This window comes from Aethina tumida, chromosome 8 (genome assembly GCF_024364675.1).
Source record: "Aethina tumida isolate Nest 87 chromosome 8, icAetTumi1.1, whole genome shotgun sequence".
Classification (NCBI taxonomy): Eukaryota; Metazoa; Arthropoda; class Insecta; order Coleoptera; family Nitidulidae; genus Aethina; species Aethina tumida.
In genome coordinates, this window is record NC_065442.1 from 6360247 (window position 1) to 6372611 (window position 12365).

General features: G+C 36.7%; 1 long non-coding RNA gene across 1 annotated transcript in view; it reads right to left on the bottom strand.

Annotated features, from left to right (window-relative positions):
* Nucleotides 1-4985: 4985 nt before the first annotated feature.
* Nucleotides 4986-12365, bottom strand: part of LOC126266372 (uncharacterized) — a 41939-nt gene continuing 34559 nt past the window's right edge. Inside the window, exon 3 of the long non-coding RNA XR_007548777.1 lies at nucleotides 4986-5209. This is a non-coding gene — a long non-coding RNA (uncharacterized LOC126266372). The remainder of the gene's footprint in view (nucleotides 5210-12365) is intronic.

Below are 12365 nucleotides of genomic sequence, written 5' to 3' on the forward strand. Positions count from 1 at the left end.
AAGTCCCGGCCCAGACACCATCCCCAACGTGGCCCTTAGGAAGCTTGCTACCATACAGATGGTAATGCTTACTAACATTATAAATGCGATGCTCCGTCTCCACTACTTCCCGTCGGCATGGAAGGTGGCGACGGTAGTGTCCATTTTAAAACCCAACAAACCTGCCCACCTTGCTAGCAGTTACCGTCCCATTAGCCTCCTTTCTCCGCTAAGCAAGGTGGGGCGGAGCAGGTTATTCGGACTCGGCTTGAGGAATTTATGGCTGACCAGCACATCCTGCCGAACACTCAGTTTGGATTTCGTCGAGGCCATGGTACCGGTCATCAGCTTTTGCGAGTGACCGAGGACATGGCTGGAAGGCGTAACAAAGGGCAGCATGGTACCATGTTGCTCCTTGATGTCAAACAGGCGTTTGGCAGGGTTTGGCATGCTGGTCTAATACACAAACTGGCTTCGTTAAACTTTCCTTCTTATCTGATCGGCACTATCCGCTCTTTCCTTTCCAACCGCTCCTTTCGTTCCAGGGTTGGAAGCGAGTTCTCTTCTTCGAGAACTATTACCGCTGGTGTCCCGCAAGGCTCCAAACTATCTCCTACTCTCTTCAATCTCTATTGTAGCGACATACCATCTTGTCCTAGAGTTACTATGGCAATGTATGCCGATGACGTTGCCTTAATTAGCTCCCACAGATGTATAGTTTATGCGGGGATCCATATTAGGAACTTCCTGCCTAAACTGCTCTGTTGGTACTCTCGATAGAGATTGGAGATCAATCCTTCTAAATCCGAAGCTATCTTCTTCTCAAATCGACGAAGGTTGCCACCTAAATTCCATATCAATGATCACCAAGTTGAGTGGAGTCCCAGCGCCAAGTACCTGGGTGTCATACTTGACAAGAAACTCAGTTTCTCTCGCCAGGTCGCTTTGGTAAAGGGAAAAGCTCTAGCAGCCTTTGTTGCTTTGAAATCTTTCTTCCTTTCTAAACGTCTTTCCTCTTCAGTTAAGCTGCGTGTTTTTAACGCGACAGTCCACTCTCTCTTCACCTATGCTCTTCCTATATGGGGCACCGCCGCCTCTTGGCTCATTAGGTCCCTGCAAGGGATCTACATGTGGCTAGTGAATAGTCTGTTTCGAATACAACATTTCCTCTTTTTTGGAGCTGCTGCGCAAACATGCCCTCAATCTCCGGAGATCTATTTTTCAACACTCTAATCCGGAGATTGCATGCATGCATGACATCCAACCCTGTGAATCTGACAGATGCAAGAGACCTTGTCTCTTGGCTGTCTAGACCTCTGCGTCTCTTTGAGATATCTTTTCTTTAGTATGTGGCGGTTAGCTGCAAACCTCTTTAATTTTTTCCTTCTCTCTATTTTCCTAAACCTATATGGTTATACTCTTAGGCCATGATCTTCGGATCGGTGCCCGTAGAGGGGTTTTTAATCGGTTAGTCCGACACTGCCTTCGACTTTTACCAGAAGGCGTCTTGTAGATTTTCCCCTCTTTGACCCAATAATAAAAAAAAAATTTACTGAATTATTAAATTTGTTTAATTGAACTGATTTCAAATGTAATATTAAAAAAATATGTTGATTAAAAATAAATGTTGTATTTAATTTAAATATTAAACGAAAACTTAAAATTTGAATCATACAATATAATTAAATATAATTATTTGACTGTTTTAATAAAGAATCATTTTATAACTTGAAATAATTTACTTTTATTATAGTGGGAATGGAATACATAAGGTAAAATTATAATATTTATAATATTTTACTGATGGAATATTCTCCGTATAGCTCTTAATTTAGTAAGCTTTTAAATACTTGTTTTGAAAGTACTATGTTCGGTTAAGATGACAAAGTGCTTTGAAAATTGGTTCACATAAAAAATTGTGTCAATCTTCATGGAGAATATTTTGAAAAACAAGAAACAATTAAATTTTTTCATATACGTGTATCTCGAAACTGGTCGAACATCCAAATGTATCTTCTGGCAGTCTTAACTATCATATTTGTCCAATAATTTAATAGTATTTGTACTTTGTTTGATGTATTTGTAATATAAATATTCCGAATACTACATTTGTGTACAAATTTATAATAAATATTTAATTTTACATTTGTTATGCTATTTAGGTCTAAGATAGTTTTATTATTAAATTAAATATCATGTAAGACTTAGTTTTAAACCTAATATTAAGATACATAGTAATATTATTGTGTTTTACTTTACTTTTAATTAATATTGTTAGTAATAAACAATAATTATTATAATGTACTTGAATTTTGCTCAAGATATAAAAATATAATTTCAATCTTTATATACCATTTTATCATTGAAGTAAATTAATCTTTAGTAATGTATAATAGATAATTTATGTATAAATTAACGAATGTTTTATGGTTTTTACTTTCTTAAAACATAGTTTTTATTAAGAACAATTCAAACAATTCGTCAAATTATATATCAACAACAATGTTGAAGATTCGCATCGAGTTCCATATATTCAAGTTTGTGTAACGCTATAAGAAACAGACAAAACTCTTGTTTACTTCGCTGCTAATGTATTATAAACATGTGGGTCCAAGCAGTTCCGTTCCGATTCAGAAACCGAACCGTGCCGAGTCCAAAGGTGCCGAACGTGTCTCACGAAAATATCAAGTTCAGAGGGGTACGGTTTGCAGAATGGCCACACTGACGAGAACTGGTATTTTCAACGTGGTATGGCCGTTGCCATCAGTTTCTTTTGCACAGGTGGTTTACGAGCAACGCATATTAACTGTTAGACATCAATTTTGAGTCAAGAATGATTTCAAAGGACCACAAAGTTTGCAGGATGTTACTCACTTTGACATAAGTATAATATTGATTGTTATTTTAGGAGAAAAAAAATCGTCGGACTACCTGTTTGTTTAATGAAGCACCGAAGTGTGAAAAACTACCTGAAACCTTCCCTATCCACATATATAGTATTTTACACTACAAGGGAAGAAAGTTTGAGATTCCTGCCCGAGGCGTAGCCGAGGGCAAGATGGCGCGCAGGGCAGGGCTCTCAAACTTTCTTCCCGTGTAGTGTATACTATTTTTCTTACTACCTCGGCTACGCCTCGGGCAATATGGCGCGCAGGGCAGGAATCTCAAACTTTTTTCCCGTGTAGTGTATACTATTAGTAGTAGTAGTAAGAAAAATACTATTTTAGTATTAAGTTCATTATTGCCGCTGATCAGTACATTTTATTTCGTTCAACCATGCCGTTCGTTACAACGCTATTCCATTATTGCAAAACCCTTTTCCGACCGTCGGCGAGGAAAATGTCGATCGGAAGTCAATGAAACGCACCAGAGAGAATTACAGCGAAGACGAGGACGGCGACTTTTTAGACGGCGTTGTCGTAAAAAATTAAAATTGACACGGGACATGGGCACATCGACCGAATCGATGTCACCAAGTATTAGATTAACGGCCGTATCAGCTAATATTTCAAAATCACTTGGTCGGATTCGGTCTGTTTCCCCTGGACCACCATCAAAAGCCGAAACGGTCATCGCTAATCAAATTACGAAATCGGAAATAACGACAAGAACAAGCGCAACAAAAACGCCGGTTTCTTCCCGAAGGGGAAAACAAGCGGCGGAGACGATTAAAAAAGACGAAGTTCACGTTAAAGAGAGTGTTGTTCTCGACACTTATCGTCCGACACCGAGAAGAAGAATTTTGACGCCTAGCAGACGCATCGTTAGGAAATTATTCGACGATTTACCAGATATACCGGTGACTGTGTCAGATGAAAAGAGGGACACAACTGTTTCTGCACCGTTGAAAGTGGAACCGATAAGGTATTCGTTGACGGGACCGGTATTAAATTTACGATACTACAGGACAAACATGTATACAAATTTTCAAAAATAAAATAAACAGAAATAGTTACACGTCGCGCCTGATACCTGCTCATCTAATAAAACCGATATTCGTCGGTTTGCAACGGGACACTTCTTTTTTATTTATTTATAACTGACGAAACTTAAATAAATAAAAAAATTATTATGCGTGTGCGTTCGTCCATGTGACTGCGCAACAGCGTAACCTCACTGTTTCGGTCTACGATAAAAACGATATATGTGGCGCATCCACCCTAATTCGATATATCGATTTTATTCACAAAATATATTTCGATAAATTACATCAATTAAGACAAAAACAACGAGAAATCAGCAAAAAGGCAACAGCACGCGGTATTCCCATCCAAGTACTAACCGCGCCCGACGTTGCTTGACTTCATTGATCGGACGAGAACTAATAATAATAATAATAATAATAATAATGTTTATTGTTATAATCCTTAAAATTTAACAACACATTCAGTATTACAATTTTCCAATTTAAAAGTGGGTCCTCCGAGTGCGGTTTTGGGTGCAGCCATCGGGGAACGGGGATCCAGAGCTTCGCCTTAGCCAACTCTGGTGTCGATCTTGTGACATTTGTCCTACAGTGTGTTGTGTATCATGATCAAAGCTCGGCCACCGTCGCGCTGGGCGCATCCTCGAACCCTTTGGGGTCTACTTTGCAGGGCAACTATGGCATCAGTCGACAGGGGAAAACAATCTGTAAAAAATCCCTTTCAATAGTTGGACTGGTTGTGTGATCTGGGTTGCGTTTTTGTTTTTGTTTGGTGGGTGTGGGTTTGTTATTGTCTGGTCAGGTCATTGATCCGAGGCCTGTATACAGTCTGTTCTTGATTGAATTTCGTTGTCTGTGTTAATTAGTCATGGGGGCTCCCAAAGAATGGGTAGGGCTTCATAGATAAGTTGTTGGCGGTGGGATGGGTTTTTGTTGAGGTGATGTGTGTTCAGTAGTTGTCTTGTCAAGGGGTTGTTTTTGACTCGGGAAGTATTTGTTTGCGATCTCGCTTATCTGTGTGTCTATTTTTGAGACGCCGGTGTTTTCGTGGAGGGTGTCGATGTTAGTGGTGTTAGGTAGGTTTTTCGCGTGTCTTAGCATTTTGTTTTGTATGCGTTGAAGTACCAGCATGTTCGTCTTTGTTATTGTCGACCAGACAGGGCAGCCGTAAGTTATGATGGGTCGGATCAGGGTTTTGTAAAGGAGAATCTTGCTCTGCACGCCGAGTGGGCTCTTTCTGTTGATGAGCGGATAAACGGTCTTAAGTGCGCCAAATATCTTCCGCCTCGTTTGGTTGGTGTGTTCCTGGAAAAATAAGCGTTTATCTAAGTGTATTCTTAGATACTTGACGCACTTTTTCTCCCGGATGCTGACCCCACCCACGTCAGGTGGTCGAGTAATTCTGGTGTTGGTGAATTTTGAACGAGAACTAAAATACATTTATTTATTTAGACGTTACTAGCTAAAATCACAATACATTCTGTACAACTATATATATGTGTCTGTAAATTATATATGATTGGTCCAGCGATGGGGGTGTTGCCACCGACATCGGGGACGCCGAGAACACGTAGGTCTATGGTCGGACCGTGCTAAGTTGTCTCAGAATACTTCAGTCGTTAGATGGAGCCAACCTTACACGCGGGCGTTTCCAGAAGGCCTTCTGGTTGTAATTGTCCATAGAGTGTTTGGATATTGTTTGTATTTTATATTTTGTGGCTCAACGGCATACTGGGGGTGTGGGTATGGGCAAAGGAAGTGAATCAATCTCTGATTGTAGATTTTTGTGAAGGTGTTTTGTATGTTAAAATTGTTTGGGCATTTGGGTTTGAGATTGAGGGATGGGAAGGTTATGGTGGTTCATAAAATAGAGGAAGGGTTTCGTGGATTAATTTGTGTTTGTGGGCAGGATTTTTGGTATCGTGTCTTGTGTTTGTCAGATTTATAGTTAATGGTGAATTGCGCAGTTTTGATTTGTAAAATTTATTGGCTATGTCGGTTATGTGTTTCAGTCCTGTGTCGTTATGCAGCTCTTCAACTCTTTCGTATCTTGTGGCGTTTTTAACGTGTCTGAGAAGTTTGTTTTGAATTCATTGAAGAACTAGCATGTTTGTTTTGGTTATGGAGCACCACACCGGGCAACCGTACGTTATTATTGGTAGGAATAGGGATTTATAAAGGATCAACTTGTTCTCAACACTGAGGACACTGCTCTTGTTTATTAAAGGATAGGCTGCCCTCATCGCGGTAAAAACTTTTGACTTTAATTTATTTATATGCTGTTTAAAGGACAGCCTTTTGTCCAAAGTTATTCCCAGGTAGTTGACGCAGTTCTTTTCCACGATGCTGACTCCTCCTATGACAGGTGGCTGCCGTATTTTGTTGTTTGTAAACTTTTTTGTAAAATTGATGAGCTCCGTTTTTTGAGCATTAGCTGTGAGTAGATAGCAGTGTCGTCAGCATAGAGAGCAAGCTGTGTTTGGTGGTGTTTGGGAGTGTCAGAAGTATATAGGGTGTAAATTTTGGGGGCGAGGACCGTGCCTTGTGGTACGCCAGCAAGGATTTGGTGGGGTTGGCAGAGTGAATTGTCCAGTTTGACGCGGAAGAAGCGCCCTCTCAGATAAGAGTTGAGGAGGCGCACCATGTACACCGGGAACTGTAGGATTCGTAGTTTGTGCACCACACCATCGAGCAAGACGGTGTCGAACGCTTTCTCCATGTCCAGAAGCAGTAAAACCGTGTTTTTCCCACGGTTATACGCTTCCTTGACAGATGCCACATTCTGGCCGTCTGTAGTGTGGTGCTGTGTTTCTGACGGAATCCGAATTGCTCCGTCGGGGTTACGGAAAGCCTCCGATCAACTCTGTTGATTCTTTCGAGAATTATCCTTTCGGTCAACTTGGACAAGGTGTTTAGGAGGCTGATGGGTCGATAGGAATTTGGGTTCTTTGGGTCTTTACCGGGTTTGTTTATGGGTATGACTATTGCGGATTTCCATTGGGTGGGGAAGTGCTGGAGATTGAGGATGGAATTGATGATGTACATCAGTTGGATGATGGATTTGCGGGGGAGGTTCTTTAAAAGGATGTTGTCAATTTTGTCGGGGCCAGAGGAACAGTTCTTTTGGGGTTGTGATTATTTTGGAAAGGATTTGTGGCGGGATTACGATGTAGTCACTCGATGCGATCTGTTCGCCGATTGTCTGGGTTGCTGTCTGTTCAGGAGACAAATTATCGGTGTCTGTGCGGTGTACAGAAGCGAAGTGGGTGGCAAACGCCTCCGTCTTCTCACTACTTGTGAGGTACTCGGAGTCGTTGAAGTAGAGTGGGGAAGGCTCAGTTTTATTGTTTCTTAGCCGCCGCAAAAACGTCCACAGAGAATTGTCGTTGGTGTTTACTTTTCTAAGTTTTTCCGCCCAAATTTCGCTTCTGTAGTCGCGTATTTCTTGTGTCGTCTGGGAATTTAAGGTGAGGTAGGTGTTTCTGTCCTCGATTCGTCTGAACCTGTTCTACTTCTTGTATTTGTTTTTGATTTTTATTTTAGCGATTATGTACTGCGGAAGATCATCTTCGGGCGGTTTAATTTTAATAGTTTTACATGAAAGATCGCGAGCCCTGAATATGTTTTGTGTAAAAATGTCGACTTCTTCTTCTAGGATGTTGGGTGAGGTGATGTGGTTGTTTATTCGGGTGTGGGTATTAAGGAAGTTTCGGAACTTGCTCCAGTTTGTTTTGTTGCACAGGATTTTTTGTTGGGATTGTTGGCGGAATTTTAAGGATGTGAGTTTTACCAGGACGGGGACGTGATCAGAATTAAGTTCATGGATTACGATGGGTTGGGAGATTCCATCGACACTTTTACACAACGCAAAATCAATGGTGGTTGGCGTTGTGCCGTTGTTGGAGCAACATGTTGGTTCATCCGAAAAGAGGATCAGTGTGTCGGTGTCAATCAGGTAATTCTGTATGGCGACTCCATTTGCATTGTTGACGTGAAGCACATTCGAAAATTTCCAAAAAGATTTATAATATATTCAAATTTAACAAATTTATTTTTTGAATTCGATGTATTGTAGAATTATTTATTGTGATTAAACAGAATATAATAAATTGAATTGTCTTTCTTCCTATTGCATATTTCTACTCTACTCATATATTTCCATTAATACCATTTCCATCAAAAACCTCCTTGGTTGTTTTTTTACGTACAAAATATCCAAATGCCCTCTTGTAGATGTATTCCGTTTTCGTTTTTTATACATACGTTATTGCGTGGATTCACATTTGGATTAATAACTTGATGAGCATCGACCTATTGTCTATTTGTGAATGACACACATTAAGTCGATTATATTATGGTGAACAAAAGACAATGAATCAGCACGCCAAAAAATCTTTTCGAAGATTTAAGACAACATAATTGTCAGATTTCAGATCTGGGATATTAAAATTTACGATGTGTTAATAAGAGCTGTAACTTTCACAGTATTTTTTTACCATTTTCAAAAAGATTTTCGATATAAACAAGAAAAAAAAAATTGTCGATTTTTTTGAAACAGTCTAAATATATATATATATATATATATATATATATATATATATATATATATATATATATATACAATAAAAATACATTTTTAATTAAATACAATTATCTATTTAGTAAAATATATTAATTAATTAATAAACGATATCAATAAATTAAGATTGTACTTACCAAAATTATAATAAATTCAGCACACAGGCAATCTATAAAGTAAGATAACTTAACCTATATATATATATATATATATATATATATATATAGGGGGGGAGGGGCGAATGTTCGCGAAGTTACACACATTTTCTAAAATTGATATGTTGCTTATAATGTTGGTATTAGACATTACATTTATTATTACAATCATATTAGAAATAAAATAACCTCAAATTTGAATAAGATGCTTTATATATTAATATACTTTTTCTTATCTGTTGAATAAATTAATGTTATTTTATAGGTTAAATAGTCTGCCGGACCATTGATTTAACCAGAATAGACTCGGCTCTTTTTAGGTATGTTAATTTTATTCTATATATTATTAAAAGTGGGTATTCTAGGTTCCAACTACAATGGGAATTAGGCAGTTTTATTAAAATATAGAATTTTTTTCTGAGATATTTTTCTGTAATTTTATTTTATAATTCCATAAAATGAGTTCTCAGCCTCAATATCTGTCTAGTTACTGTGTTAAAATGTATTTCAATATATATTATAGTGATGTTCATAATCCTAATTTTAAAAATGAATCTTTTTTTAAGCCACCTTCCGATTCCAAATTAAATTTCGTATGGCATTCAATTTGTCAATTTGTAATATTAATCCCTCTATCAAAACATGTCTGTGAAGATCATTTCTCTCCATCAGATTTCTCTATAACAAGAAAAATTCGTCGCCTTAAATCTAAAACAGTTCCTTTGCCACTTCCAAGTATCTTAATTTTAATATTTTTGAATATTCATTGTCTAATTTGAATTCTAGTCAGTCTATTCTTTCCACTTCCAGAGATTTTAATTTTAATGTTTTTGAAAGTTCATTGTCTAATTTGAATTCTAATTCGAATTATTAATTTTTTTGTTGTTTGTAATTGTTGTTGAAGAAATTTATTGTATTGTCTCTGTATTTATTTATTTATTTATTTTTGTTATATATAGTATGTAGTATACAGAAAACTGATGTATTTTTTTATAATGTACAATAAATAATTTGTAATAAAAATGTTTTAGTTCCATAGCTTGTTTTATTTCTCACAATTCACCCTTTAATATACCAATTAATTTGAATTTGAAACTATTCCCGCCAATTTTGTCAAATGTCAAATATAGAAAACTATAAAGGCGACATTGAATAATTTAAACACTACAAATCAATTTATCGTCCAGTGTTGTTTCTCATTTTAAGTAAGAGAATATAACCTGTAAAGAATAATATTTTAATTAATGAGCAATAATTATGGAATTGGAAAAAAAATATACTTACCAAAAAAATAAAAAAATATAAAGCACAATATTAACTATAATTCAACCACAAAGAATAGGACCAAATGGAAACAGCTGAATGTTCCCGAAGTTACACTCGTTTTCTAAAATTGATATGTTGTTTATAATGTTGGTATGACTGTTGGTATGACAGTTGGCAATGGTTATTTAACTAGATCTGGTGGTGTATTTATTGACCAATCGCAGCGCAGTATTTTAAATATTTCTCGGTTTGTTTTCTATTCGAAGATGCCAGGATGATTGAATAGAACCAACGAATTAAAATGGTTTGAATTTTTAGTTTTAGTTAAGTTATTACTTTTAAACTTTTACTAACTTAAATCGTAATTGTATTTTATGCTTTGTAATTAAATAATTCATTTCATAGTACGTTTATTTTAAATTACAATCATTTTAGAAATAAAACAACCTCAAATTTTTAATAAGATTGTTTATATATTAATATGCTTTATCTTAACTGTTGAATAAATTAAAATTATTTTTAGGTTAAACAGGCTCCCGGACCATTGATTTAACCAAAATAAACTCGGTACTTTTTAGGTATGTTAATCTTAATACACATATTAGTAGATATTTTAGATTTCAACTATGTACAACAGAAAAGAATTGATCAATGAAAGTAAGGTGAGGTAATTTTTCTGTGATTTTATTTTATTATTTTATTTTATTATTTTATAAAATTCAACCAACAGTTCTCAGCCTCAGTCTCTATCAGGTTACTGTGTCAAAATTTGTAGCTATCCTTCATGTTCCAATACATATTATAATGATGTTAATAATTCTAATTTTAAAAATATTTTTTGTCACTTTCTGGTTCTAAATTAAAATTAGTACGGCGTTCAGTTTGTAATATTAATCCTATCAAAACATTTAATGTCTGTGAAAATCATTTTTCTCCATTAGATTTCTCTACAACAAGAAAAATTCATAATGTTAAACCAAAACAGTTATAAAGTTAAATTTTTTATTCTTTCCTCTATCTCTGAATCTATTTCTAATCAGAATATTATAATTCCCTCAAATATATGCTAGATGAGATTTTTCCATCACCATCTAAGAATGAAGCACGAAAAACATTGAAAATGCGTTTAATAAATAAATTACCAAATACGCCTAAAAAGGGATCCATCAATTTAAGAATTAGCGGAGACCGGAATACTTTAAACGGAAGATTAAGAGTATGATGTCATCCTAGATGATGATGGGAGTCATCAGGAGGTAACTAAGAGAAATTGAAGATGAACTGTTCAGCAATTGAAACAAAAAACTTATTAGTTGAAAAGGAAATTGGCCTTCCCAATGAGGTCGTCCAATGTGAAGTCCAGTGAAGAAGACAGATATACCTTACAGAAGGGGACATAGAAGGTCCTTTCCAGCCACAAGGGAACATAGAAGATCCTTTCCGGTGAGAGGAGAAGGTAGGAGTGTCTCTCCACTGAGAAAGAATCGCAAGAAGACACTCCTCTACTAAAAGGTACCACCCAAAGATATCCACAGTTCGGAGGTATCATCGAAGAGAATCTCCTGTTATCAGGGGCAGAAGACAATCTCCTTTGAGAAGGGTATTCTCGGAGGCTAAAAGGCTAAGGATGTTTGATAACATCGACCAGGACACTGTAGACTCTCGATTGAAAAAAGAAGCCTATAGACGATTGTTACTGTTGATCGAACTTGCTTGTTCCTCCTTGATAGTGTTTTTGTTATATTTATTTTAACCTTTTGTTTTATCTTTAAGCAATTCCTTGTTCATTTGACTTTCAGTAAGAGAGGAGTATTTGTTTTGGAGTTCCACGGCTTTCATCTTCTCGATAGATCTCACAGAGATGATTCTTATTAGACTTTTTACAAGCCCTATGTCCTCACAGGCAGAACCAACAGCCTCACAGCTACTCACTTCACCGGTGTTAGCTGTGAGGCTGAGAGAAGGAAATTAGTTAACATTAACAAAGGACGAGAAGGCCTATAAATGACATAGGACCCATGTTAAGGCAATTCTAGCACCACAAGAAAACCCAACCGATTCTGAAGTTAGACCCAATAAAACATCGACCAGTGGAGCAGTTGAGATATTCACCAGTTACCCAAAAGGAACCAGGATCCCCGGAGAAGAAATCAGGACCCCCAGAAAAGAGACCAGAACTCCTGAAGAAAAACTCCAAAGGTTACTCCTCTGAAGCTGAAAAAGATGGAGGGAATGTGGAGTATTATTTACTGCGATTATCAGGGTACCACAATCTATAAGATCGACTTGACCTTTTTTGTTAAACTGAATGGATATTGATAGCTTTGTAATCAGCCCCTTTTTCTTAAGCTTTTTCTTTAGTTGACATTCCAGACATGGTGGTATTACAATACCATTTATTAACGTCCTTTTTCATTTCCAACGTTCGTTTGGGTCTAGTCTCTTGATGAGCTTTTTCGAG